The 10,992-nt window shown below is 42.6% G+C and overlaps 1 pseudogene; it reads left to right on the top strand.

Annotated features, from left to right (window-relative positions):
* The first annotated feature begins 588 nt into the window (after window positions 1–588).
* Window positions 589–5,547, top strand: LOC129048862 (cell adhesion molecule-related/down-regulated by oncogenes-like; annotated as a pseudogene).
* The last annotated feature ends 5,445 nt before the right edge of the window (window positions 5,548–10,992 follow it).

Here is a 10,992-nt window from a genome sequence, read left to right as displayed (position 1 = left end):
GGCCCGCTCGCCCTACCCAGCGCCTCTGCCCTGGCGTGCGAGGCACCACACCCTCCTCTGCCCTGTGCCGGGCCTGAAGGGGCCGCTTCAGATCACAGCCGCCACCGCAGCCGCTGCCTCACGCCGGAGGGCATGACACAGGGGTGGCTTTCCCAGCTGGCTGCCACACAGGAGCTCTAGATGCTTAGCCCACCCCGTGGAGAGACCTAAAATCAAGGCATGACTTAACAGCTTATTTTGTAAGAGAAAAGCTCAACCCAAAGGCAGATTGTTAGTTTGGACTTTATTGCAAGCAGAACTGCTATGATGTGCTTTTAGCACTGGAGTGAGTTCCAGGCTAAGAACAGAAAGTGGCTTCTCTGCTTTCCCTCCCAAGCACAAATGTATTCACCTTGCAGACTTGAATCACTGAAGATGTACGCCAGCTGTTACTCTCATTTTGGGAGACACCCTGTGGACAGCATGAAGACTGTCCCTGATCAAAGTCTTTAGTAAGCAGGAAGGAGTCAAGGTTAAAGAATGTGTTTGCTTACCCTGAACTACAGTATTTTGGAAAATGAACCAAGCCTGTCCTGCCTGCTTCTGTAATCTGGTGCTCTGCATCCAGATCTTGGCCCTTTATGGACACCACCGTCTGTTACTCTGACGATTCTCTGCTCTGTTGGGAGTTCAGACGTGGCACCTTATTTCACTTCTGAGCTACCCTCTGCTGTCCAGAAACTTAGTGGACCTGTAGAATTATATTGTTCTGCTAAACCTGCCACCACTCACATCTCAAGGTCGCATAATGGAAAAAATAGAATAGAAACATGGAATATATTAAGATTCATCAGGGGACTTTGACAATTTTTTTTCTCTTAACTCCTCCCCTTTGGGTTACTACCAATGCATTTTCAACAATAGGTCAATGTTGTCGTACGTGGCCCTGTAACAGTATCCACAGCAGTTGTTGGTGACTTTGATTCATCCACAAAGCATTTTATTACAGCAAAATAATAAAGGTGCCAGCTTCATTGGCTGCAGGGTACCAGAGAGTAACCCCAAAGCTGAGGTGTGTGCTAAAATCCAGTGGAAGTGGTTGAAGCCTTCCACGAAGAATTACTTAATCCCTCCACGAGAACATCTTTAGATTTTGAATGTATCCTTAGAGGACAAGGGATCACACGAATGTGCAGCTTATAATCTGGCCACACATGAATTAAAAGTTGAACCCATTGGCCAAAAGCTCCTTGTGAGTCACCTTTCTTCAGATGATTTTGGCATTCTTCCCCTGCTCGTTCACAGGTGTTAGCTGTTCATTCACATAGCCCTGCACCTTTGGAGTGTATGTTTAGTGGGGTCCTGGCTCCTCAAGTGTGTTGACTAAAGAACAGGCAGGATATTGCCCCGGGAAGAAACTGGAGAAGGTTGTATTCTCATCTTGCCATAGATAGCATTGACCCAGTGGACTCTGGAAACGATTCCTGCATGGTGGGAAACAACTCTGGAGATGTAAAATATGTGGCATACGTGATTAATGTACTTGAACAGGCTCCTACTCTAAGGGACTACAGGATCAGATAGTGTCTCTCTTTTCCACAGTACACTTTATCTCTGATGTTTGTAGGAACCCAGCTGCCAGCCATAACTGGTTTCATAATGCACAGCCTAATCATCCTTCCTCAAGACATCGAACTGCAGGAAACTAACTGAAATTCAGTGGGGTTATTATGCAAGATACTAGGCTACATCAGTGTTTAGGAGATAATGAGGCTGGATGTATGCAGTCTACTGGAAGACTTGAAATAGGAAAAGGCCATGGATTCAAGCAAGTTATAATTATGGCACCAGCAAGCATAAAAGTGGTAGATGGAGACTTTGTTTACTCTGTCCTGCAATGCTACCAGGCTGCTGGGTCCGGTCATTTGTTGGTATGACATCCACGGATTGATAACCAGCCATCTGTCTTAAGTCCTTAGATCTAAATCCCAAAAGTCACACTTCTCAAGACCTGGAATCTTGGACCTAGAGCCTGTCTATTTCATCATGTCCCAAGCTGGCTTGAGCTCTCTCCATACTCAGGCTGTGATGCAGGAGCATGTGGAGAAATACATCTGTGAAGCTATAAATGAACATGGTACCAGCCAGGCAGAACCACCTCTCATGGTTGTTCCTTTTGAAACAAACAAAAGCAGAAACAGTCACACTTTTTGATGTTACTCAGAATAATGAAAAAAATAAGAGGTGGTTCAGAAAGTGGATTCTTAAGCTCATTTCCAGAGAAAGTACATCCCAGTGCAGTGGAATCACCATCAGAGAAAAATGCTGGTGGCATCTCTGTTCCTGAGGTCCCCATCAAATTGAAACCCTACAGACCCCCATAGCAGATACATACAACCTGGTGTGGAGGGCAGGCAAGGGAAGTGGACTGCCCATCAATGCCTACTTTGTGAAGTATCAAAATCTGGAGTATGAAGTTGGTGTGGTGGGAAGTTGGCACAGGGTTTGGATCCCAGGAGGTGAAAGGGAGCTTCATTTAGCTGAAATGGAGCCATCTAGCCCTTATGAACTCTCGATGGTAGCAAGAAGTGCTGCAAGTGAAAACCCACCTGCCATTTTTACCTTTTGAACCAGCAAAGAAAAACAGCACCATCCAAAAACACCCAGGCATCCTCTCAATCCACAGGCACCTCCGAGTATCGTGTTGTTTCAGAAGCTTCAAACAACAATTTTGGAGTGGTGCTTACAGATTCGTCTAGGCACAGTGGCGCTCCAGAAGCACCAGATCACCTGATTATCTCCACTGCATCAGAGATTTTGGTCTGTGTCACTTGAATTCCTTGGGCAAATGGGAATTCTTCAATCGCTGCCTTCAAGGTCAAATATAAATGGATGAGGACCAGTGACTGGCTGGTGACAGCTGAAGATGTCCTTCCTTCCAAAATTTCTGTGGAAGTTTGTAGTATAGAACCAGGTTCAACATACAAATTTAGGGTCATTGCTATCAACCATTATGAAGAGAGTTTTCAGAGTTCAGCATCTCATCCGTATCAGGTGACTGGGTTCCCCAAACTTTGTTCCAACTGTCCAATAATGGACCTCACATTGTATACACAGAGGCCGTCAGCGTTACTCAGATTGTGCTAAAGTGGACATACATTCCGTGAAATAAAAATAACACTTCCATTCTTTTATATCTATTACCGACCCACAGATAACGACAATGAAAAAGTTTATAAGAGGGATGTTACAGAAGGTTCAAAGGAGTGGCACATGATTGGCCATCTGCTGTCAGAAACTTCCTATGGCATTAAAGTGCAGTGCTTCAGTGAAGGAGAAGAAAGTGAGTTTAGCAGTGTGATGATCTGCGAGACTAAAGTCAAATGTGTTCCTGGAGCTTCTGAGTAACCGAAAGGCTTGAGTACCCCTCTGAATTCCTCAGGAAGTGAAGGAAATGTGAGGCCAGCAACCAGTCCTGACAGAAGCAGTGACCTGTTATATCTGATCCTTGGCTGGATGCTGGGTGTCTTGGGCCTCATTCTCATGGTTTTCATTGAAATATGCCTGTGGAAGAATCGCCAGAAGAATATCATACAGAAATATGACCCTCCGGGATACCTCTATCAAGGATCAGATATTAATGGGCAGGTGATGTAATACAGCACTCTCTCAGGAGCAAATGAGATAAATGGAAGTGTTCATGGAGGCTTACTGAGCCATGGCGGTCTCAGCAGTGGCTGTTCCCACCTTCACCATAAGGTTCTCAATGGAGTAAGTGTAATTGTGAATGGGAGCTTAAATGGAGGACTTTCCTCTGGGCACACCGACTCTTACAGCAATGGGAATGGAGCTGGAGGTTGTAATCCTAAGCAAATTAACGCAGGATCAGAAAATTAAATGCTGTTATGTTCTCACTTATTATTGGGAGCTAAGCATTGAACACAGAGACATCGGTATGGGCAAAATAGACTCTGTGGTCTACTTGTGAGTGGAGGGAGAGAGATGGATTTAAAAAACTACTTATTGGAGGCGGCCTCTACAGCTGGCCTCGCTTGTCTCTCACAGGATCCCTCCTTTTGCTCCTGGCATGCTCCGGGCAGCCCTGAACCCGCCCGGTTACATGTCGACTCCCCTCCGCCTGGAGGAGCGCTGCCGCGGGGGCGTGCCCCAGGTGCCCTGCCCTGAGCCCTGATGCCGGGCTCCAGAGTCAAGGTGCCAGAAGAACCAGGACCCAGCGGCCGCCTGACCTACCCAGCGCCTGCGTCCTGGCCTGCAAGACACCGCGTCCTCCTCTGCCCTGCGTGGTGCGTGGAGGGGCCCCTTGGGATCGCAGCCGCTGCCACCATAGCCACCTCCATAGTAGCCGCCGTGGCATCAGAGGGAAGGACCTGAGGGTGGCTTTCCCAGCCGGCTGCCCCACAGGATCTCTGGATGCTTAGCCTGCAGAGCGGAGAGATCTAAAATGAAGGCATGACTTAACAGCTTATCTTGTAGGAGAACAGCTCAACCCAAAGGCAGATTGCTAGTCTGGACTTTATTACAAGCAGGCCTGCGGTGATGTTTATAGCACTGAAGTGAACTCCCTTGTAAGTACAGAAAGTGGCTTCTCTGCTTTCCCCCCGAAGCACAATCATATACACCTTGCAGACTTGAATCACTGAGGATGTAAGCCAACTGTTACTCTGAGTTTTGGAGACTCCCTGTGGACAGCATGAAGACTGATCAAAGTCTTTAGTAAGCAGGAAGGAGTCAAGGTTAAGGAATGCGTCTGATTACCCTGAATTGTAGTACCTTGGAAAGGGAACCAAGGCCCGGGTTTTGCTCTGGAAGCCTGCCTTGCCTGCTTCTGTAATCTGGCGCTCTGCAGGTGAATCTTGGACCCATATGGACACTGCTGTATGTTACCGTCGTGATTCTCTGCTCTTCCATGAGTTCAGACTTGACACCTTATTTTACTTCTGAGCCGCTCTCTACCGTCCAGAAACGTGGTGGACCTGTAGAACTACATTGTTCTGCCAAACCTGTGGCCACTCATAGCTCACGGTTGCATAATGGAAAAGTGTAGGATGGAAACATGGAATATATAAAGATTCATCAGGGGACTTTGACAAATCTTTCTCTTAACTCCTCTCTTTTGGGTTTCTACCAATCCCTTGCCAACAATAGCGTTGGTATTATTTTGAGTGGCCCCCTAACAGTATCCGTGGCAGTTTTTGGTGATTTTGGTTCATCCGCAAAGTGTGTTATTACAGAGGAGGAAAAAAGTGCTGTCAGGATAATAGAAACGATGTCAGCTGTTATCGCACAGAAAATCCAGAAGAGTTCAGCAGAGAAGACAGCTGTGTCTATTCAGAAACAGACAGCAAGAATTTACGTTGGAATCCTCTTATTTTGCCATCTATCTCAGAGGACGGTGCTGAAAAGACAACATGGCCTCCGCCTGGTGTTCCTTTGGATGGCCCCTCAGTGGTCCTCCAGCAGCCCCAGGAAACCGGAGGATGTGCAAACAACCAGTCATCTTCTAACTTCAAGCCTGTAACCAACTGCACAAAACAGGCCTGGGAGTGAACTGTGTGAAGGATCTTAATTCAAATCAGAGAAAATCATTCTTTATTTTTTTTGCAGTATAATGTCATGTGAATGTGTCTTAAAAATGTGTGCCCTTTTGTATTATATATGCCTTAAAACTTTTCTTACCCATTGCTTCCTTGCTCTCAGTAAGAAACACCCTTGTTTTGCGTAGCTTTCAATCACCTGGAGGGCAGAGGGATCATTCCATATTTTCTAACAACTGTAGTGGCAATAAGAACTCCTCATGCAAACGATTCCATCTCTTGGCTACTTCAGCTCAGAGGAAATGCAGGGGCCAATTGAAGGTTGCCACCAGTCAGGTTTTCAGATGGAAAACCGTCTTTTAATAGTGTATTATCAAACTTTCTGAGAACATTTTGAAGTCAACCACGGTTTTGACCCAGTGTTTATAATAGCAGACCTGGCTGATGAATTTTGAAAGAGCGCCTTCCACTAAAGTGATAATGTGACCAGACAACATTCTCCCTATCTGCACGCGGGCACAAGTGATGTTCAGTCTTCTAGTCACCAGTCATAAGCAGTGTCGTGGACATGGTAGAGTGTAAGATGTAGTTGAATGATTGCAGTATGCGGAAAAGGAACCAAGGCCAGAGAGACAAATAATGCTTTACTATCCCTCTGCTTTAAAATTACCTCGATTCATAAAATGGCCCGGTATGGGGCTCTTTTTGACTGTTTCTAAGAGTAGGAACAAAATAAGACTTTAAGTTGTGGCTTGCAAAGAAAGATACACATTTTCATCAGAAAAAAGGGGAGGGCTGTGGGGAGCCTCTCTTGGAGGGAGCTCTTCCATCTGCTCCATTAGCCTAGGAGCATGCTCGTGGTGTCACACTGCCAGAAACTAGTCATTCTCTCACTTCCAACAGGGGCAACAGCCTGAAGGTGTGAGTGTCAGAAAATACTTATTTTGGAAGAAAAGGTGTTTGTTGTTGTTGTTGTTGTTTATTTTATGAAGTTTCCAGACTTTTTTTTCCAGAATGTCTTCCTTTTAAACAGGCACCAAAAGCATTGGTCAGCAGAGCTCCTGACCACTGCTGCCTCTGCGTGACAAGGACATTGAAGCTGCCTTTGGAAGGATCTTCTCCACATTTATAAATGATCATGATATTTTTTTAAAAGCTACCTATTGGGTACTATGCTGACTACCAAGCTGACAGGATCCGTATGCCAATGACAAGGGTAATGGGAACATAACAATTCTATAGTCATTTATATTTTAATAGCATTATGCTCTTTTAACCATCCTCATCTTTTATATAGTCTCATTGTATATTAGAATACAGCTATCAGAGCAATAAGGAAGAATGGATAAATACAGTCAGCTTTTTGTTTTTGTTTAGTTTAGTTTTGTTTTTAGGTGGGCTCTCACTGTGTCACCCAGGTTGGAGTGCAGTGGTAAGATCCCGCCTCACTGCAGGGTCAACCTCCCCAGATGAAGCAGTCCTCCAACCTCAGCCTCCCAAATAGCTGGATACAGGCTGAGCTGTCATTCCTGAGTAATTTTATTGTTGCTGTTGTTGGAGAGACAGGGTCTCACCCTGTTGCCCAGGCTTCTCTCCAACTCTGGGCTCAAGTGATCCTCCCACCTCAGCCTCGTAAAGTGCTGGGACTATATATATACATGAAAAATACTGCTTGGAAAATTAGCTTACTAATTGAAAAATATACATATGAGTGACTGCTTTATAATGTAGATATATATCATATATATGCACACACATATATATGTATATATATATGCAACCTTCATCTGAGAGTAGGTATGCTTTTGGCTTCTGAGATGAGCATATTCATGATGATAAATATTTACTATGAATTCAGCTAAACATGAAACTCAGCAATCTTTTTATCTATTTATCTCTATTTCTACCTAAATCTGTATTTCAAAAGTTGTGGCTAAGCCTTCCTAGTTAGTTAGATTTTTATCCTTTACCATTCAATGTTTGTGTGGCTCAGAGACTGTTTTCACAGATCAGGAAGTTGACAATTATGTCCCACATTCAGTGGACTAACAGTTCAGTGGTCCTCTCTCTGGTGACTGCGATGACACTGCATGGTCAGTCTTCCAGATCACCGGAGATGATTGTGATTTTATTTTAAAGTCTAGCTTCTAGGAATCACTCCCTGGAACAGAATAATTTATTGTTCACCCAGTGTTCACTCAGAATTTGTGTTTTAGCTCTTCAGCTAGTAGGGCTAAAGGCTCTTTATTGATGAATCAGTGGTTAGCTTGGGGAGTGCTTACAAATTTGTCCACATTCCACCGTGATTGCTCTTGAGCCGGTGCAGGCTAGCACAGATACACAGCCTTCCAGATCTCCAGAAATTAGAGATCCTAAGACACTTTTTCTTGGCTTTCTCTTTGCCTGGTTTTCTCTGGTAGACTTCTGGCTGGCTGTCAGAAGTTTATCTGTTGCTACAAAGCATGCTAAAGATTCCAAGCTCCTCTTTAATGTTCCTAACCAAGGTCTCCATTGTTTTTGACAATGCCCTTGGGAGTGTACCTTTTCATGACCGATTCAAAATCTGTCATTACTGTGAGGCATTGAGCAAAGCTCTCAGTTTTTCTGGCTTGTCAGTCCTCCTAGATGAATCTCTGCATCACTGTATAGGAGTTGACAGTGGCTTCTCTAGCACTCACACAGGCTCTAGAAGTCTGTGCTGGGGTAGGTAGGGGGATGGTGTCCCCCGGTGTTTTGTCTTATCCCTTGAGGGACGGAAGATACAGCCAGTGGGAAACTTGGGCATAGCAACCCTAGACCTGCTGTTCCGGGGTGGAGATTCTACCCTATCAGTGGAGGTTGTATGTGCATTATCTCATCCAGTCCTCACAATTATAAGAGAAGCATATTTCTCTCATAAACTTAGAAGAACAGCCAAGTAAACTGAAGTTTAAATTATTGGCCATATTTATGCCAGGCATGGTGGCTCATGCCTATAATTCCCAGTACTTTGAGAGGCTGAGGTGGGAGGATCACTTTCTCTTGTAATTGTAGGACAGAATAAGATAATTCACTTAAAATTTGATTAGCCACTGCCTGTATCTAGTATTCCTTTTATTAATTCCAGTCATTTTTATGAAGGAATTTTCATATTTTTGTGAATTATACTTAAACATTAGGAACTATTCTTATGAAGGGGCAATCATAAAGTAATTCATGTTCAAGAACACATTTTAAGACACAGATTATTCTTATAATGAAAGAGAGTGGAACACAAATAATTTAAACCTCAGTGGAATTGGCTCTATTTAGGCCTGGCATAGTGGTTTATGCCTATAGTCCCAGCACTGTTAGAGGCTGAGGTGGGAGGATGACTTGAGCTAGGAGCTTGAGAGAAGCCTGGGTAACAGGGTGAGACCCTCTCTCTCCAACAACAGCAACAACAAAATTACTCAGGCATGACAGTTCAGGCTGCAGTCTAGCTATTTGGGAGGCTGAGGTTGGAGGATTGCTTGATCTGGGGAGGTCGAGGCTGCAGTGAGCCGTCATCTCACCAGTGCACTCTAACCTGGGTGACAGAGTGAGAGCCTGTCTCAAAAACAAAACAAAACAAAAGCAAAAAGCTGACCATATTTATCCATTCTTCTTTATTGCTCTAGTAGTAGTATTCTAATATACAATGAGATGATATTCAAGATGAGGATGGTTAAAACAGTTTAATGCTATTAAAATATAAATGACTACAGAATTATATGTTTGCATTACTCCTATCATTGAAATAACTCATTATGCAAGCCATCTGTCATTAAACTTTTGCATCAGAGTTACTCCTTATAAATGGAGTCAGTCTTTTTTAGATGTTGTTCTCAGCAATCCTCATTAAAGGAGGCATGCCTGGATTGCTTTAAATAAATTCAAAAAGCACATATCAGAAACTTTTGATATGTTTGTTGTGTGCCATATTGCCAGTAATTAAATTAAATACTAGAAAATACAATATTAAATATGATATTTGATATAAAGTTGGAACTCCATATGAATGGGTTCTGCACTCATGGATTCAACTCATCATGGATTAAAAAATTTCAGGAAAAAAATGGAATGCTTACCTTTTCACTGAACAGGTGCAGACTTTTTTTGCTCATCATTATTCCCTAAATAATACAGTGTAACAACTACTTACATAGCGATTACATTGCATTAAGTATTTTAAGTAATCTAGAGATAATTGAAGTACACTGGAGGATGTGCTTTGGCTGCATGCAAATACTTCCCCATCTTATGTAAGGACATATGAGGATTATTAGCATGTAAGGATTCTGGTATCTGTGGGGAGTACTGGAACCAATTTCCAGTTGATACTTAAGGAAAGGCTTCATACAAAATTAATGTGATCAAAATATAGGTATTTCTGATAATAAGGATATTTTACTGCACATGAGTTTTAAAAACTTCAAAGACCTAAATAAATTTGGAGTTTGATTAAAATGTAATGAGGCTTCTGAGTATTCTGTATTTTCTGAAGCAAAAAGTGAGTCTTACTTTCTATTCTGTTAATGACGTGTTTCCAGGTAACTGTCTATAGGATGCCATTGGTGAAATTACTAAGATCTTACAGGTTTTCAGTCCTTTTATCTGTATCATTGTCACTCTCTTAAGATCTGTGTCCATCAATAGTTTGTTCCATAGCTAAAGAAAATTGACTGAGCCTATCAATTTGATAAGCAGTCCAATTTATAACTTTACTAAATAATATTTCTCAGTATCCCTGTTGATTTTGGTTACATTCAGTAGCCAAAATCAATAGGAATACAGGGGTAAATTTGGTAGCCTTTTAAAGAGATGTATCATATGTTTTTATCAATTATTTTGTGCATATATTCTTTTATTCAAACAGACAATTAATGAATATCAGTTATATTTTAAGCATTGTGTACTTTCTTGGAATATACCTGTGTGTAGTACAAACAGAATCCTTTTCTTGTAATTTGAGAAGCAGAAAAGATGCCTGCTATTACACTGTGAGTTTTACAAAGAAAAGTATAAGGTTTTCTGAGTCTTTAAAACAAACAGCCTAATCTAGTCCAGGAGCTAAAGAAAGAATTCCCTGAAGAAAGGCTGGAACTTACACTTGATGAAATGGGACTTAGCAGATATGGAACAGAGCAAAGAAAATTCCAGTTCAGGGGGAAGAAACCTGTGCTCTTGCATTAACCCATCAGTTTGGATAAACACACTCAGGTATTAATTTACCTGGGCTGGCTTGAAAATCAAGGGAAAGAAAAGATACAGCATAAAAGAAAAGACATGCGCAGTGTTCTAGGAGAGAGTAGTTTAATGAAAATCAAAACAAATGTATACCTCCACACTTTTAAAAATGGTACAAAGATTCATAGAAAAAGATAAAGAATATCAAGTAGTCAATAGGTTAGCATTATCAGAAGTTGGTGTTTCTGATACCTTTAGTCATGTTACTGAC

The sequence above is a fragment of the Pongo abelii genome, chromosome 9 (assembly GCF_028885655.2).
Source record: "Pongo abelii isolate AG06213 chromosome 9, NHGRI_mPonAbe1-v2.0_pri, whole genome shotgun sequence".
NCBI lineage: Eukaryota > Metazoa > Chordata > Mammalia > Primates > Hominidae > Pongo > Pongo abelii.
Note: the sequence above shows the minus strand (reverse complement) of the source record. Positions and strands in the feature narration are given on the sequence as shown.